Source organism: Triturus cristatus, chromosome 10, assembly GCF_964204655.1.
Source record: "Triturus cristatus chromosome 10, aTriCri1.1, whole genome shotgun sequence".
In the NCBI taxonomy this organism is placed as follows: Eukaryota; Metazoa; Chordata; class Amphibia; order Caudata; family Salamandridae; genus Triturus; species Triturus cristatus.
In genome coordinates this window covers 481,310,102-481,322,530 of record NC_140593.1, presented here as the reverse complement: position 1 = coordinate 481,322,530, position 12,429 = coordinate 481,310,102, and positions in this window count along the sequence as shown.

Below are 12,429 nucleotides of genomic sequence, written 5' to 3'. Positions count from 1 at the left end.
GTCAGAAGTGCAACATATTCTATCAAGACACTTTCTAGAACATTCTACAACATGTGCAGGTTAAAAGTTCATCAATCTTTTTAGACATAACCATATATTTTTGCAACATTTTCTCGAACATTTAACGGTATGTGCAGGTTAAAAGTTCACGATTGTTTAAAGTTCGAACAGTGCCTTCCTAATGCAAGTAGCAGTTGTGGTTGAGTTGACAACTTTTATCCTATGATATGTACTCCACGTTGAAACTGCTTTTTCTTAACCAATCACAAAGATGCTTTTCCACAAAACGAATGTGCACCCTACTTTTAAAAAAGAATGCTTTTTATCTCCCAATCACGTATCGTTTTGTATGGCAATAAAAAGTAGTTCCCCATCTTTAAACATATCTCTTATTCTACCAAGGAACTGCATGAGCTACAGACATCTTTCCATACCTTCCAGCCATACCTTCAAAATGCTAGTGTGGATCGTAGGACATAGCTATATTTTCTGGTGCAAGAGGTATGCAGAACAGAGACGTATTGACTTAGACCTAGGTTTACAATATGTGGACATTAAATGGTTTGCACAGAGTGGATTGAAGTGGCACCAACTGTTGCCTTTGGTTAAAACCTGTTTGCATCTCCAACACCCTGACCTCATGATTGTGCACTGTGGTGGAAACGACCTAGGCACATTGACTGGGGTAGGTTTGTAAATGCTTATGAAGGACACCTTTGGACAATTGATGTTACTTTTCCCTCAAACTGTCTTTGTATATTCCAATATGTGCCAAAGACAGAAGTGGAAATGGTCAAAACAATTTTGTCCCCAGATTGAAAAATCTAGGAAGGAACTCAACAAAGCTGTGTCTGCATACCTCAGAGACCACAAAATGGGGTCCATCTACAACAACAACATATGTTTTGATATGGCTGATCTCTACAGAAGTGATGGAGTACACTTCACAGATCACGGTAAATCGAGTTTTCCTGAATAACTTGAAGCTGTGCATCCGCACTTATATGTAGCTCCAACTAATCAACACAAGGGCTCTTTTTAGAGCCACCCTATAACTGACACCTTAGGCCTGCTATTTTAGGGCCAGGTAACGGCAACTCCCGGACCCTCGGCTAAATTTATTCTCCACACAGCTCTGACGCAGCGTCCAGACCATCTGACTTTGCAGCACAGAGCTCTCGCTTTGATCATCACCTCTACTCTCACATAGGGGTGAGTAATTTGCGCTTTACAAATACCGTATTGATTTACCTTCGCACTCCCTATACAACACCACCTAAGCACCATATACAAGTTGGACAAGTGTGGCACAGCGCCCAGAGCACATGACTTCACAGCATAGCAAACACAGGCTCGCGGTTTTATACCCGAGTCCAGCAGCAGCTCAATTTAGCAGCATGACACTCTAGGCATTACCTCACTTAATTTCCGTACCCAGCACTTTCAGACCAGTAGGGGTCAGTAGTTTACTGGCTTTACCCCGAGTCCGTCAGCAGCTCAGCTTATGCCCCCAGCGCCATCAGACCCGTAGGAGTGAGTAGTTTGCACTTTATAAATACCTAATTGTTTTGATACGTGTAAATTTACCTTCGCACTCCCTGTATAACACCCCCTAAGCACCATACACAAGTTACAATGTTCGAAACAAAAGTTCCTCCGAGTAGGTATAACTACATACTGACCCTACTTGGACAGATATGGCACAGCGGCCAGAGCACATGACTTCACAGCATATGACACACTGTTTGGACTCACTCTTGCATCCCCGAGTCCGGCAGCAGCTCAGCCTAGCACCATGAGACTGTACACAATACCTCACATATTTTCCGTACCGCAAGTCTTTCCGACCAGTACAGGTCAGTAGTTCGTCCTAGTAGGTATAAACACATGCTGACACTACTTCCACAGGTGTGGTGCAGCGGCCAAGGCACATTACTTCACAGCATAAGACACACAATTGGGGCTCATGTTTTAATCCCCGACTCCCGCACCAGCTCACCTTAGCAGCATCAGACTCTAGGCCATACCTCACTTAATTTCTGTAGCCTAGCGCTTTCACACCGCTACGGGTGAATACTTCGCTTCACACCCCGTCTATAGCACACCCTAAACACCCCACAGAGGTTACAGTGCTCCTACCCTCCTCTTTCCCACTTTTTTTGCCCTTTTTCTCCTTACTCGCTTCGACGGAATCACAAAATGGCGGCCAACACTCCCTAGTTGCAACCGCTCGCAGCGCTCACAGCCAAAAAGCAGCAAGCTCTTGCTCGTAACATCTCAGCCAATCAGATGGCAGAATTCCCAAATATCGATGTCTGTAAATTTTGATATTTCTCAAAAACTACTGAATGGATTTACAACAAATAAACAAAAGCGTGCTTTCTAGACAAAGACCTTTCTCCCGGCCAAATTTGGGGTAATTCCGTTCACCCGTTCAACCTGTAGCCTTGTATAAAGTTTCCTATCGAAATTAACATGGAGAAAACACGTTTTGGGACCCCTTTTTTCTCGTTCCCCTTGACGAATCACCCCCAAACTTCCTACATAGGAGCTGATATGAACAAAGAATTAGTTTGGAAAATTTCATGAAGATTCATCAAACGAAGCCAAAGTTAAAAGCAAAACAACAAATGCTCTTCCTATGGAACCTTGGTCCTAAATATAACTACCTACTGGCGACCGCCAGTAGGTGATATATATATATATTTTTCTTTTTTTGTGGTATTTTGGATATATGTTTTATGTTTACTTTTATTTATTCATTTCGATGTTATAATATGTACTTAAAGTAATTAGATAATTTATTAATTTATGTCAAGTTTAATTATATTTGTTATTTAAAGTAACATAGAGTTATAGCATTTTGTAATATTAGGCTTGATTTTTTGTAATATTAGTGTAGTTGATATTCTGTATTTCAATATTTTTGACATTATATGTAATTATTTAATGGTAACACTACTTTTGTTTACAATAGTTTTGGTTATGATATTAGAAGAAAGAAATATTTTTAACATAAATATTTTTGTCACCAGTATTTGTGTTTGGGTTATAGGATGAAATATAAATAAGAACAGCAAGAGAGCGAGGAAAAGAAAAACTTGTCCTCTTCCCCAAAACAATATGGTCAAACAAAATGGACAAGTTTCATGACTTAAAGCAAACTTTTTTCGCTGTCATTGTGGGAAAAAAATTAGAAAGGAGAGAGAGCACAACTGCTGTGTAGGAAACCCCTCACCCACCTACCTAGTAGGTGGCATGCTTCATCATCGGGGCCCAACTGGATTGTCTAGCACAATCCAGTTGTGCTACAACGCCTGAGATACAGCGGAGCAGGGTTATGAGCAGTGAGTGAAGTGCTATGTGAAGTGATATAAGAATTAAAAAAGTCTCAGGGAAATACCCTTTTGAAAAAACTTTAATTTTAAGGGTCCCAGGACTAGTGTAAAAAGAGAGAAGGGGATATCGTTAGGAATGTTATTTTCCTTATATCCCTAGAAACTAAGGTCAACTAGTTTCAGCCTTCGATATAGTTCTAGAGGCTTTCGTCAGGACCAATCGAAATTGAAGTTAAAAATAATTTTGGTGAATGGCCGTAAAAAATATATAGGCCAAGTGTAATTATCAGCACACACCCTAAAGTGTGCTGTGAGTGTAGTGATGAAATACTCACAGTAACTTCGTTCGAGGTTACCTGTAAATGAAGAGTTAATTTAGAGCTGGGGAGCAGTTGTAAATCATGCATATATACTAAATGCATGCTCCTTTCGATTAGAAGGCTAGTGATATCGGACTAGACTACTAAGGTGAGGGTGTACAAACACTATAGAGGCTTGCGTGGCTACAATGTGCCCCACGGGATCCGTAGGTGAGTGATTATTGTAGTATCGGGGCACATGGTGCGCATAATCGTTATTCATTTTTGCGTGTCTATAGCGCGATCATACCCATGTTGTATATGTGGAGTTGTGACTGTGCAAGTATAGAGGACACTGATAGCTGATGTGCTAGAGTAGTCATGTGCACGTGCAGTTTTAAAATGAGCTGATTATATGGTGGTAAATATCAACAATATGTCCGCTGTGTGTGCCATTCAGCAGACAGTCCTTCGTGCTTAAAATTGAAAGACAAACAACGTGACAGACAACACAAAACATAAAAATACAGTCTCACATGAGTAGAGAGGTAGTGAATCCTCTGGAGTTAGAACGCCGTATGAATCTCCGCTTGCCTTAAGTGGAGAATGAAGGGCAAGGAGAGTGTGAGAGCTCCTTTAATAAGAGGCAAAGGGTTAAAGCAGCAAGGTATTCAGGGTCTAGACTGGTCCATGGTGGACCGATGATTACTCACAGTTTGAAGGGAGAACAGGTCCGTAGTACCTAGGACGGCGCTCGGTTCCGCTTGTTCAGCGCCGATGCACGCGTGGGGCGTGGTTATGAAGGGTGAAAAACAGGAAGTAGCGTACTGACGCTGGGGAGACTAGAACGTCTACAAAGTACATGGAAAAAGAAGACAAACTCGGTGTCCCGAATACGGAGCACCGAGTGAGTGAAATTGACATTTTAAATTGTGAAAATGTCTGCGGGGAAGAGCTCCAACTATGGAAATTCTAAACGGCCAACTATGCCTTAGTGAAAGGCATACAAAGTGCATGAAATTAAAAGACAAACTCGGTGTCCCGTGTACGGAGCACCGAGTGAGTGAAAATGACATTTTAAATTGTAAAAATGTCTGCGGGGACCTAAAGTATGACGAGCTCCAACTATGGAAAATAAAAAGGAATTCTAAACGGCTAACTGTGCCTTAGTGATAGGATGGAGGGTAAAGGACTACCACTTAGGACTAAGTGATGAAGAGTAGAGGCACTTAGTATGCCTGTGCCTGACAGGGGGTTACAGGCTGCCACTTGGAGATAAATGGTGATGTTAAAAGTGGCGGTGATGGCGACAGATCACAAAAAGGGGGCGTTTTGCATAGGACGGATTTATTGAAGACTAGAGAGCGATCAATGTCGATGTATACTGTTCCAGGGGACATTATCGTTAAGTCCTGAGATGTGGGTTGAAAGTCTATAGACCCAGCGTTGTTCTTTTTCGAAGAGACGTTCTTGGATATCAGTTGGGCTAGGGTCTAGTTGTTCAATGACTACCCATGACATGTCATTGGTGGTGTGTCCCTTGGCAAGGTAGTGTTCAGTGAGTTTGGTGGTGCTGCGTTTGCAGCGGATGTTGCTGCGATGCTCGCAGATTCTGGTTTTGACCTTTCTGGTGGTCATCCCAACATAGCGCAAGTTACATGGGCATGTGATGAGGTAGATGACGTTAGCCGAATTACAGTTGGTATGTTTCTTGATTGTCCAGACTTTGTCATGTTCAAGGTTGAGTGTTTTAGTGGTTTCAGTAAGATGACAAATACTACAGTTGCCACATGGATAGTGGCCTGTAACTTCTGGGAGTCCCCATGCATTCAGAACTGTACTGGGCATGTTCAGTGTCTTTTTTGGCCTAGTCGGTACTAGGCTGTCTCTGAGGTTATGCGACCTCTTGTATGAAAATAGAGGTTTTTCCCATTGTAGTTTGCCTGAGGTGACAATTTTCCAATTATTTTGAATCAATTTAGCAACTTGATTAGAAATGGTGTTGAAGGTGGTTACGCACGTGAGTGGTAAGATCATTGATTGATTCAGCTTGGGTTCCAAAAGACCTTCACGGTTTTGGTTGCGGGCTCTTTTTTGTGCTTTGTGGATAACTTTATTTGGGTATCCACGGTTTTGAAGCTTTTTAGTTAGTTCTTCTGATTGGTATTTAAAATCTTTTAGATCACTACAGTTACGGCGCAATCTGAGATATTGGCCCAACGGTAGATTGTCCCTTAGAGGCCTAGGGTGGAAACTCTGGAAATGTAGAAGAGAGTTTTTTGCTGTTGGTTTAAAGTGGGTTTTAGTCATCAGTACTCCATCTTTTGCTTCAATTTCCAGGTCTAGGAAGGTGATTTTGGTTTTGCTTGTAGTGTGTGTGAATCGTAGGTTTTGGTCTAGTGTGTTAATCCAATTCAAGAAGTCGTTGAGTCTTTGGTTATTACTTGTCCAGATTAAGAGTACATCATCGATGTATCTCTTATAGAAAGTGATGTCTTGATGGTAAATAGATTGAGGGTTGAGGATATGTAGTTCTTCAAAGTTTGACACGTACAGCCCCGCTACACTAGGAGCGAAGGTGCTCCCCATTGAAGTTCCGTACTGTTGTAGGAATATGGTACCTTCATATTCGAAAAAATTATCTTTGAGGGCTATTTCCGCACATTCCATTATGAATGATTTTGGGGTGTTATACTCCCAGATTGTTTTGTCAAGGGAGGTACGGAGCACCTCTAGGGTGTCATCTTGAGGTAGGCTAGTATAGAGGCTCTCAACATCCAGACTTACTAGGATGGAAGTAGTAGGGTTGAATTCCAAGTTGTTAATTTGGCTCAGTAAGTCTTTAGTGTCTTTTAGGTATGCAGGAGTCGACTGTACTAGAGGCTGTAGATAGAAATCAACGAAGCGAGACAGGGGTTCAAGTAATGAGCCTATTCCAGAAACAATTGGTCTACCCGGTGGTGGTGTTTTGTTTTTATGTATTTTAGGGATGGTGTAGAAGTATGGAATGGTTTTACCACCTGAGGTAAGGAATAATGCCTCTTGTTTGCTAATGTAGCCATTAGATTCTGCTTCATGAACCATGATGTCAATTTTGGTCTTGATTCTGGTAGTTGGATCTTCGTTCAGTATTTTGTAGTTCTTTTGATCATCTAGGAGGCGTGTGCATTCTAGATGGTAGGCATCCCGATTTTGGATAACTATCCCCCCTCCTTTATCAGCTGGTTTGATGATAATGTCTCTGTTGTTTTTGAGACTCTTCATGACTCAACCAATGTTCTATGGCTGGAACCCACAATTCCAACAACCCCACCCCCAATTTGGCAACCCCAACCAACGGTTTCCTTTTTTAGGATCAGGCCAGAGGGGACGCGGAAGACGCCAACGAGGAAACCAAGTACATTGGGAAGACAATCAAAACCCAAGTGCCAACACACGCAGCAGAACGAAGGAACCCCAGCCGAGCACAAGCAGAACCTAATAACCAATCTTTCAAGCCATACTCTCACTACAGCGGAGGAAGAGGTCCTCAATAGAGGCCTTGGTTTTTCACCCACAGCGAAACTCGATAAATTCAAATTACACTGTGAATTATCAGAATTTTTTCGCAAGCTTAAACTTAAGGCTTTTTTTGAAAACTCACCTAATCAGGAATCACAACAAGAAGCAAAAGGGGACACCACCCTTAAATTGAAATCAACTTTTATTCCCCCTCCTCATACCACACCAGCCGAACTCATCGCATTCGAACAAGCGATATACAAAGGCATAGAAAACACTCAGGAGAACAAAGGATTTAACAACACTACAACTCAACAGTTTAATGCCATCCGGAGTCTCAAAAACAACAGAGACATTATCATCAAACCAGCTGATAAAGGAGGGGGGATAGTTATCCAAAATCGGGATGCCTACCATCTAGAATGCACACGCCTCCTAGATGATCAAAAGAACTACAAAATACTGAACGAAGATCCAACTACCAGAATCAAGACCAAAATTGACATCATGGTTCATGAAGCAGAATCTAATGGCTACATTAGCAAACAAGAGGCATTATTCCTTACCTCAGGTGGTAAAACCATTCCATACTTCTACACCATCCCTAAAATACATAAAAACAAAACACCACCACCGGGTAGACCAATTGTTTCTGGAATAGGCTCATTACTTGAACCCCTGTCTCGCTTCGTTGATTTCTATCTACAGCCTCTAGTACAGTCGACTCCTGCATACCTAAAAGACACTAAAGACTTACTGAGCCAAATTAACAACTTGGAATTCAACCCTACTACTTCCATCCTAGTAAGTCTGGATGTTGAGAGCCTCTATACTAGCCTACCTCAAGATGACACCCTAGAGGTGCTCCGTACCTCCCTTGACAAAACAATCTGGGAGTATAACACCCCAAAATCATTCATAATGGAATGTGCGGAAATAGCCCTCAAAGATAATTTTTTCGAATATGAAGGTACCATATTCCTACAACAGTACGGAACTTCAATGGGGAGCACCTTCGCTCCTAGTGTAGCGGGGCTGTACGTGTCAAACTTTGAAGAACTACATATCCTCAACCCTCAATCTATTTACCATCAAGACATCACTTTCTATAAGAGATACATCGATGATGTACTCTTAATCTGGACAAGTAATAACCAAAGACTCAACGACTTCTTGAATTGGATTAACACACTAGACCAAAACCTACGATTCACACACACTACAAGCAAAACCAAAATCACCTTCCTAGACCTGGAAATTGAAGCAAAAGATGGAGTACTGATGACTAAAACCCACTTTAAACCAACAGCAAAAAACTCTCTTCTACATTTCCAGAGTTTCCACCCTAGGCCTCTAAGGGACAATCTACCGTTGGGCCAATATCTCAGATTGCGCCGTAACTGTAGTGATCTAAAAGATTTTAAATACCAATCAGAAGAACTAACTAAAAAGCTTCAAAACCGTGGATACCCAAATAAAGTTATCCACAAAGCACAAAAAAGAGCCCGCAACCAAAACCGTGAAGGTCTTTTGGAACCCAAGCTGAATCAATCAATGATCTTACCACTCACGTGCGTAACCACCTTCAACACCATTTCTAATCAAGTTGCTAAATTGATTCAAAATAATTGGAAAATTGTCACCTCAGGCAAACTACAATGGGAAAAACCTCTATTTTCATACAAGAGGTCGCATAACCTCAGAGACAGCCTAGTACCGACTAGGCCAAAAAAGACACTGAACATGCCCAGTACAGTTCTGAATGCATGGGGACTCCCAGAAGTTACAGGCCACTATCCATGTGGCAACTGTAGTATTTGTCATCTTACTGAAACCACTAAAACACTCAACCTTGAACATGACAAAGTCTGGACAATCAAGAAACATACCAACTGTAATTCGGCTAACGTCATCTACCTCATCACATGCCCATGTAACTTGCGCTATGTTGGGATGACCACCAGAAAGGTCAAAACCAGAATCTGCGAGCATCGCAGCAACATCCGCTGCAAACGCAGCACCACCAAACTCACTGAACACTACCTTGCCAAGGGACACACCACCAATGACATGTCATGGGTAGTCATTGAACAACTAGACCCTAGCCCAACTGATATCCAAGAACGTCTCTTCGAAAAAGAACAACGCTGGGTCTATAGACTTTCAACCCACATCTCAGGACTTAACGATAATGTCCCCTGGAACAGTATACATCGACATTGATCGCTCTCTAGTCTTCAATAAATCCGTCCTATGCAAAACGCCCCCTTTTTGTGATCTGTCGCCATCACCGCCACTTTTAACATCACCATTTATCTCCAAGTGGCAGCCTGTAACCCCCTGTCAGGCACAGGCATACTAAGTGCCTCTACTCTTCATCACTTAGTCCTAAGTGGTAGTCCTTTACCCTCCATCCTATCACTAAGGCACAGTTAGCCGTTTAGAATTCCTTTTTATTTTCCATAGTTGGAGCTCGTCATACTTTAGGTCCCCGCAGACATTTTTACAATTTAAAATGTCATTTTCACTCACTCGGTGCTCCGTACACGGGACACCGAGTTTGTCTTTTAATTTCATGCACTTTGTATGCCTTTCACTAAGGCATAGTTGGCCGTTTAGAATTTCCATAGTTGGAGCTCTTCCCCGCAGACATTTTCACAATTTAAAATGTCAATTTCACTCACTCGGTGCTCCGTATTCGGGACACCGAGTTTGTCTTCTTTTTCCATGTACTTTGTAGACGTTCTAGTCTCCCCAGCGTCAGTACGCTACTTCCTGTTTTTCACCCTTCATAACCACGCCCCACGCGTGCATCGGCGCTGAACAAGCGGAACCGAGCGCCGTCCTAGGTACTACGGACCTGTTCTCCCTTCAAACTGTGAGTAATCATCGGTCCACCATGGACCAGTCTAGACCCTGAATACCTTGCTGCTTTAACCCTTTGCCTCTTATTAAAGGCGCTCTCACACTCTCCTTGCCCTTCATTCTCCACTTAAGGCAAGCGGAGATTCATACGGCGTTCTAACTCCAGAGGATTCACTACCTCTCTACTCATGTGAGACTGTATTTTTATGTTTTGTGTTGTCTGTCACGTTGTTTGTCTTTCAATTTTAAGCACGAAGGACTGTCTGCTGAATGGCACACACAGCGGACATATTGTTGATATTTACCACCATATAATCAGCTCATTTTAAAACTGCACGTGCACATGACTACTCTAGCACATCAGCTATCAGTGTCCTCTATACTTGCACAGTCACAACTCCACATATACAACATGGGTATGATCGCGCTATAGACACGCAAAAATGAATAACGATTATGCGCACCATGTGCCCCGATACTACAATAATCACTCACCTACGGATCCCGTGGGGCACATTGTAGCCACGCAAGCCTCTATAGTGTTTGTACACCCTCACCTTAGTAGTCTAGTCCGATATCACTAGCCTTCTAATCGAAAGGAGCATGCATTTAGTATATATGCATGATTTACAACTGCTCCCCAGCTCTAAATTAACTCTTCATTTACAGGTAACCTCGAACGAAGTTACTGTGAGTATTTCATCACTACACTCACAGCACACTTTAGGGTGTGTGCTGATAATTACACTTGGCCTATATATTTTTTACGGCCATTCACCAAAATTATTTTTAACTTCAATTTCGATTGGTCCTGACGAAAGCCTCTAGAACTATATCGAAGGCTGAAACTAGTTGACCTTAGTTTCTAGGGATATAAGGAAAATAACATTCCTAACGATATCCCCTTCTCTCTTTTTACACTAGTCCTGGGACCCTTAAAATTAAAGTTTTTTCAAAAGGGTATTTCCCTGAGACTTTTTTAATTCTTATATCACTTCACATAGCACTTCACTCACTGCTCATAACCCTGCTCCGCTGTATCTCAGGCGTTGTAGCACAACTGGATTGTGCTAGACAATCCAGTTGGGCCCCGATGATGAAGCATGCCACCTACTAGGTAGGTGGGTGAGGGGTTTCCTACACAGCAGTTGTGCTCTCTCTCCTTTCTAATTTTTTTCCCACAATGACAGCGAAAAAAGTTTGCTTTAAGTCATGAAACTTGTCCATTTTGTTTGACCATACTGGGTTATAGGATGGTAATATTTTTGTAAACAATATTTTCTTTGCAATGTTTTTGTGAATCAATATTGTTTTCAGCCATATTATGTCATTGATCCCTGTTAAAATGTATTTAGGCTATTTATTTCTTATGTGAGTGAATACAAGTAAAAACAGGGTGAAAGACACTCAATGAATGTGAGTTGACACATACGCAATCTCGATTGTACAGTAGTAAAAGTATTGCCCATTACCTGCTAATTACCGCGCTGTTTAATGTTTTGTGAACCACATGTACATAAGCCCTTTTTGTATAAGGAGTTTATCATCTCTTTCTGTTTCGAGTATATAACAAATATTTTTTTTAAAGTGGAATAAAAGGTATAAATAAAGTACCAGATCAAATGAAAATAAATTGTTTGGTCTAGCGTTAATTTATAGACCCCAAAACAAAACAGGTCCTGGCCTCTCCCCCTGTTACATGTTCATATACGGCCCAGTCAGAACCTGGTCCATTGGGCCTAACTCCCCTTGTTACCTAACTTTCGAAAAGTGGCATTTTCAAACTGTGACTTAATATCTGAGAATTTTTAATTCCAATTTCTTAAACACCAAATATGAATTTCCTACCTGCTCCTAATCAAAAGTTAGCACTTATTAAATGCAATAAGGCACCCCAATATCATCCTATGGGAGAGGTAAGCCTCACAGCAGTGAAAAATGAATTTAGGAGATTTTCACTACTAGGACATGTAAAACTCAAAAGTGCACGCCCATCCATTTATTTTACAATGCTCCCTGCCCTATAGAATGCCTCAGGCCTTCCTTAGGGGTGAAATATATGTAAGAAAAGGATAGTTTAAGGCTTGGCAAGAGGGTTATGTTATCAAGTCGAATTGGCATTTTACAACTGCTAGCAGGCTGCAATTGCAGGCGTGAGACATGTTTTAAGGGGCTACTTAAGTGGGTGGCATAATGAGTGCTGTGCTGGAAGCCCACTAGTAACATTTAATTTGCCAGACCTGGTATGGTATACCACTGCACCAGAAGCGTATAAGTAAATTAAATATGCCAATCAGGTGTAAGAGATGTTACCAATTTTTAGTGAGTGAACACAAGCACCTTAGCACTGGTTAGCAGTGATAAAGTCCACAGAGTCCTAAGGCCAGCAAAAACAACTTCAGAATTATAGGAGGGGTAAAGGCAAA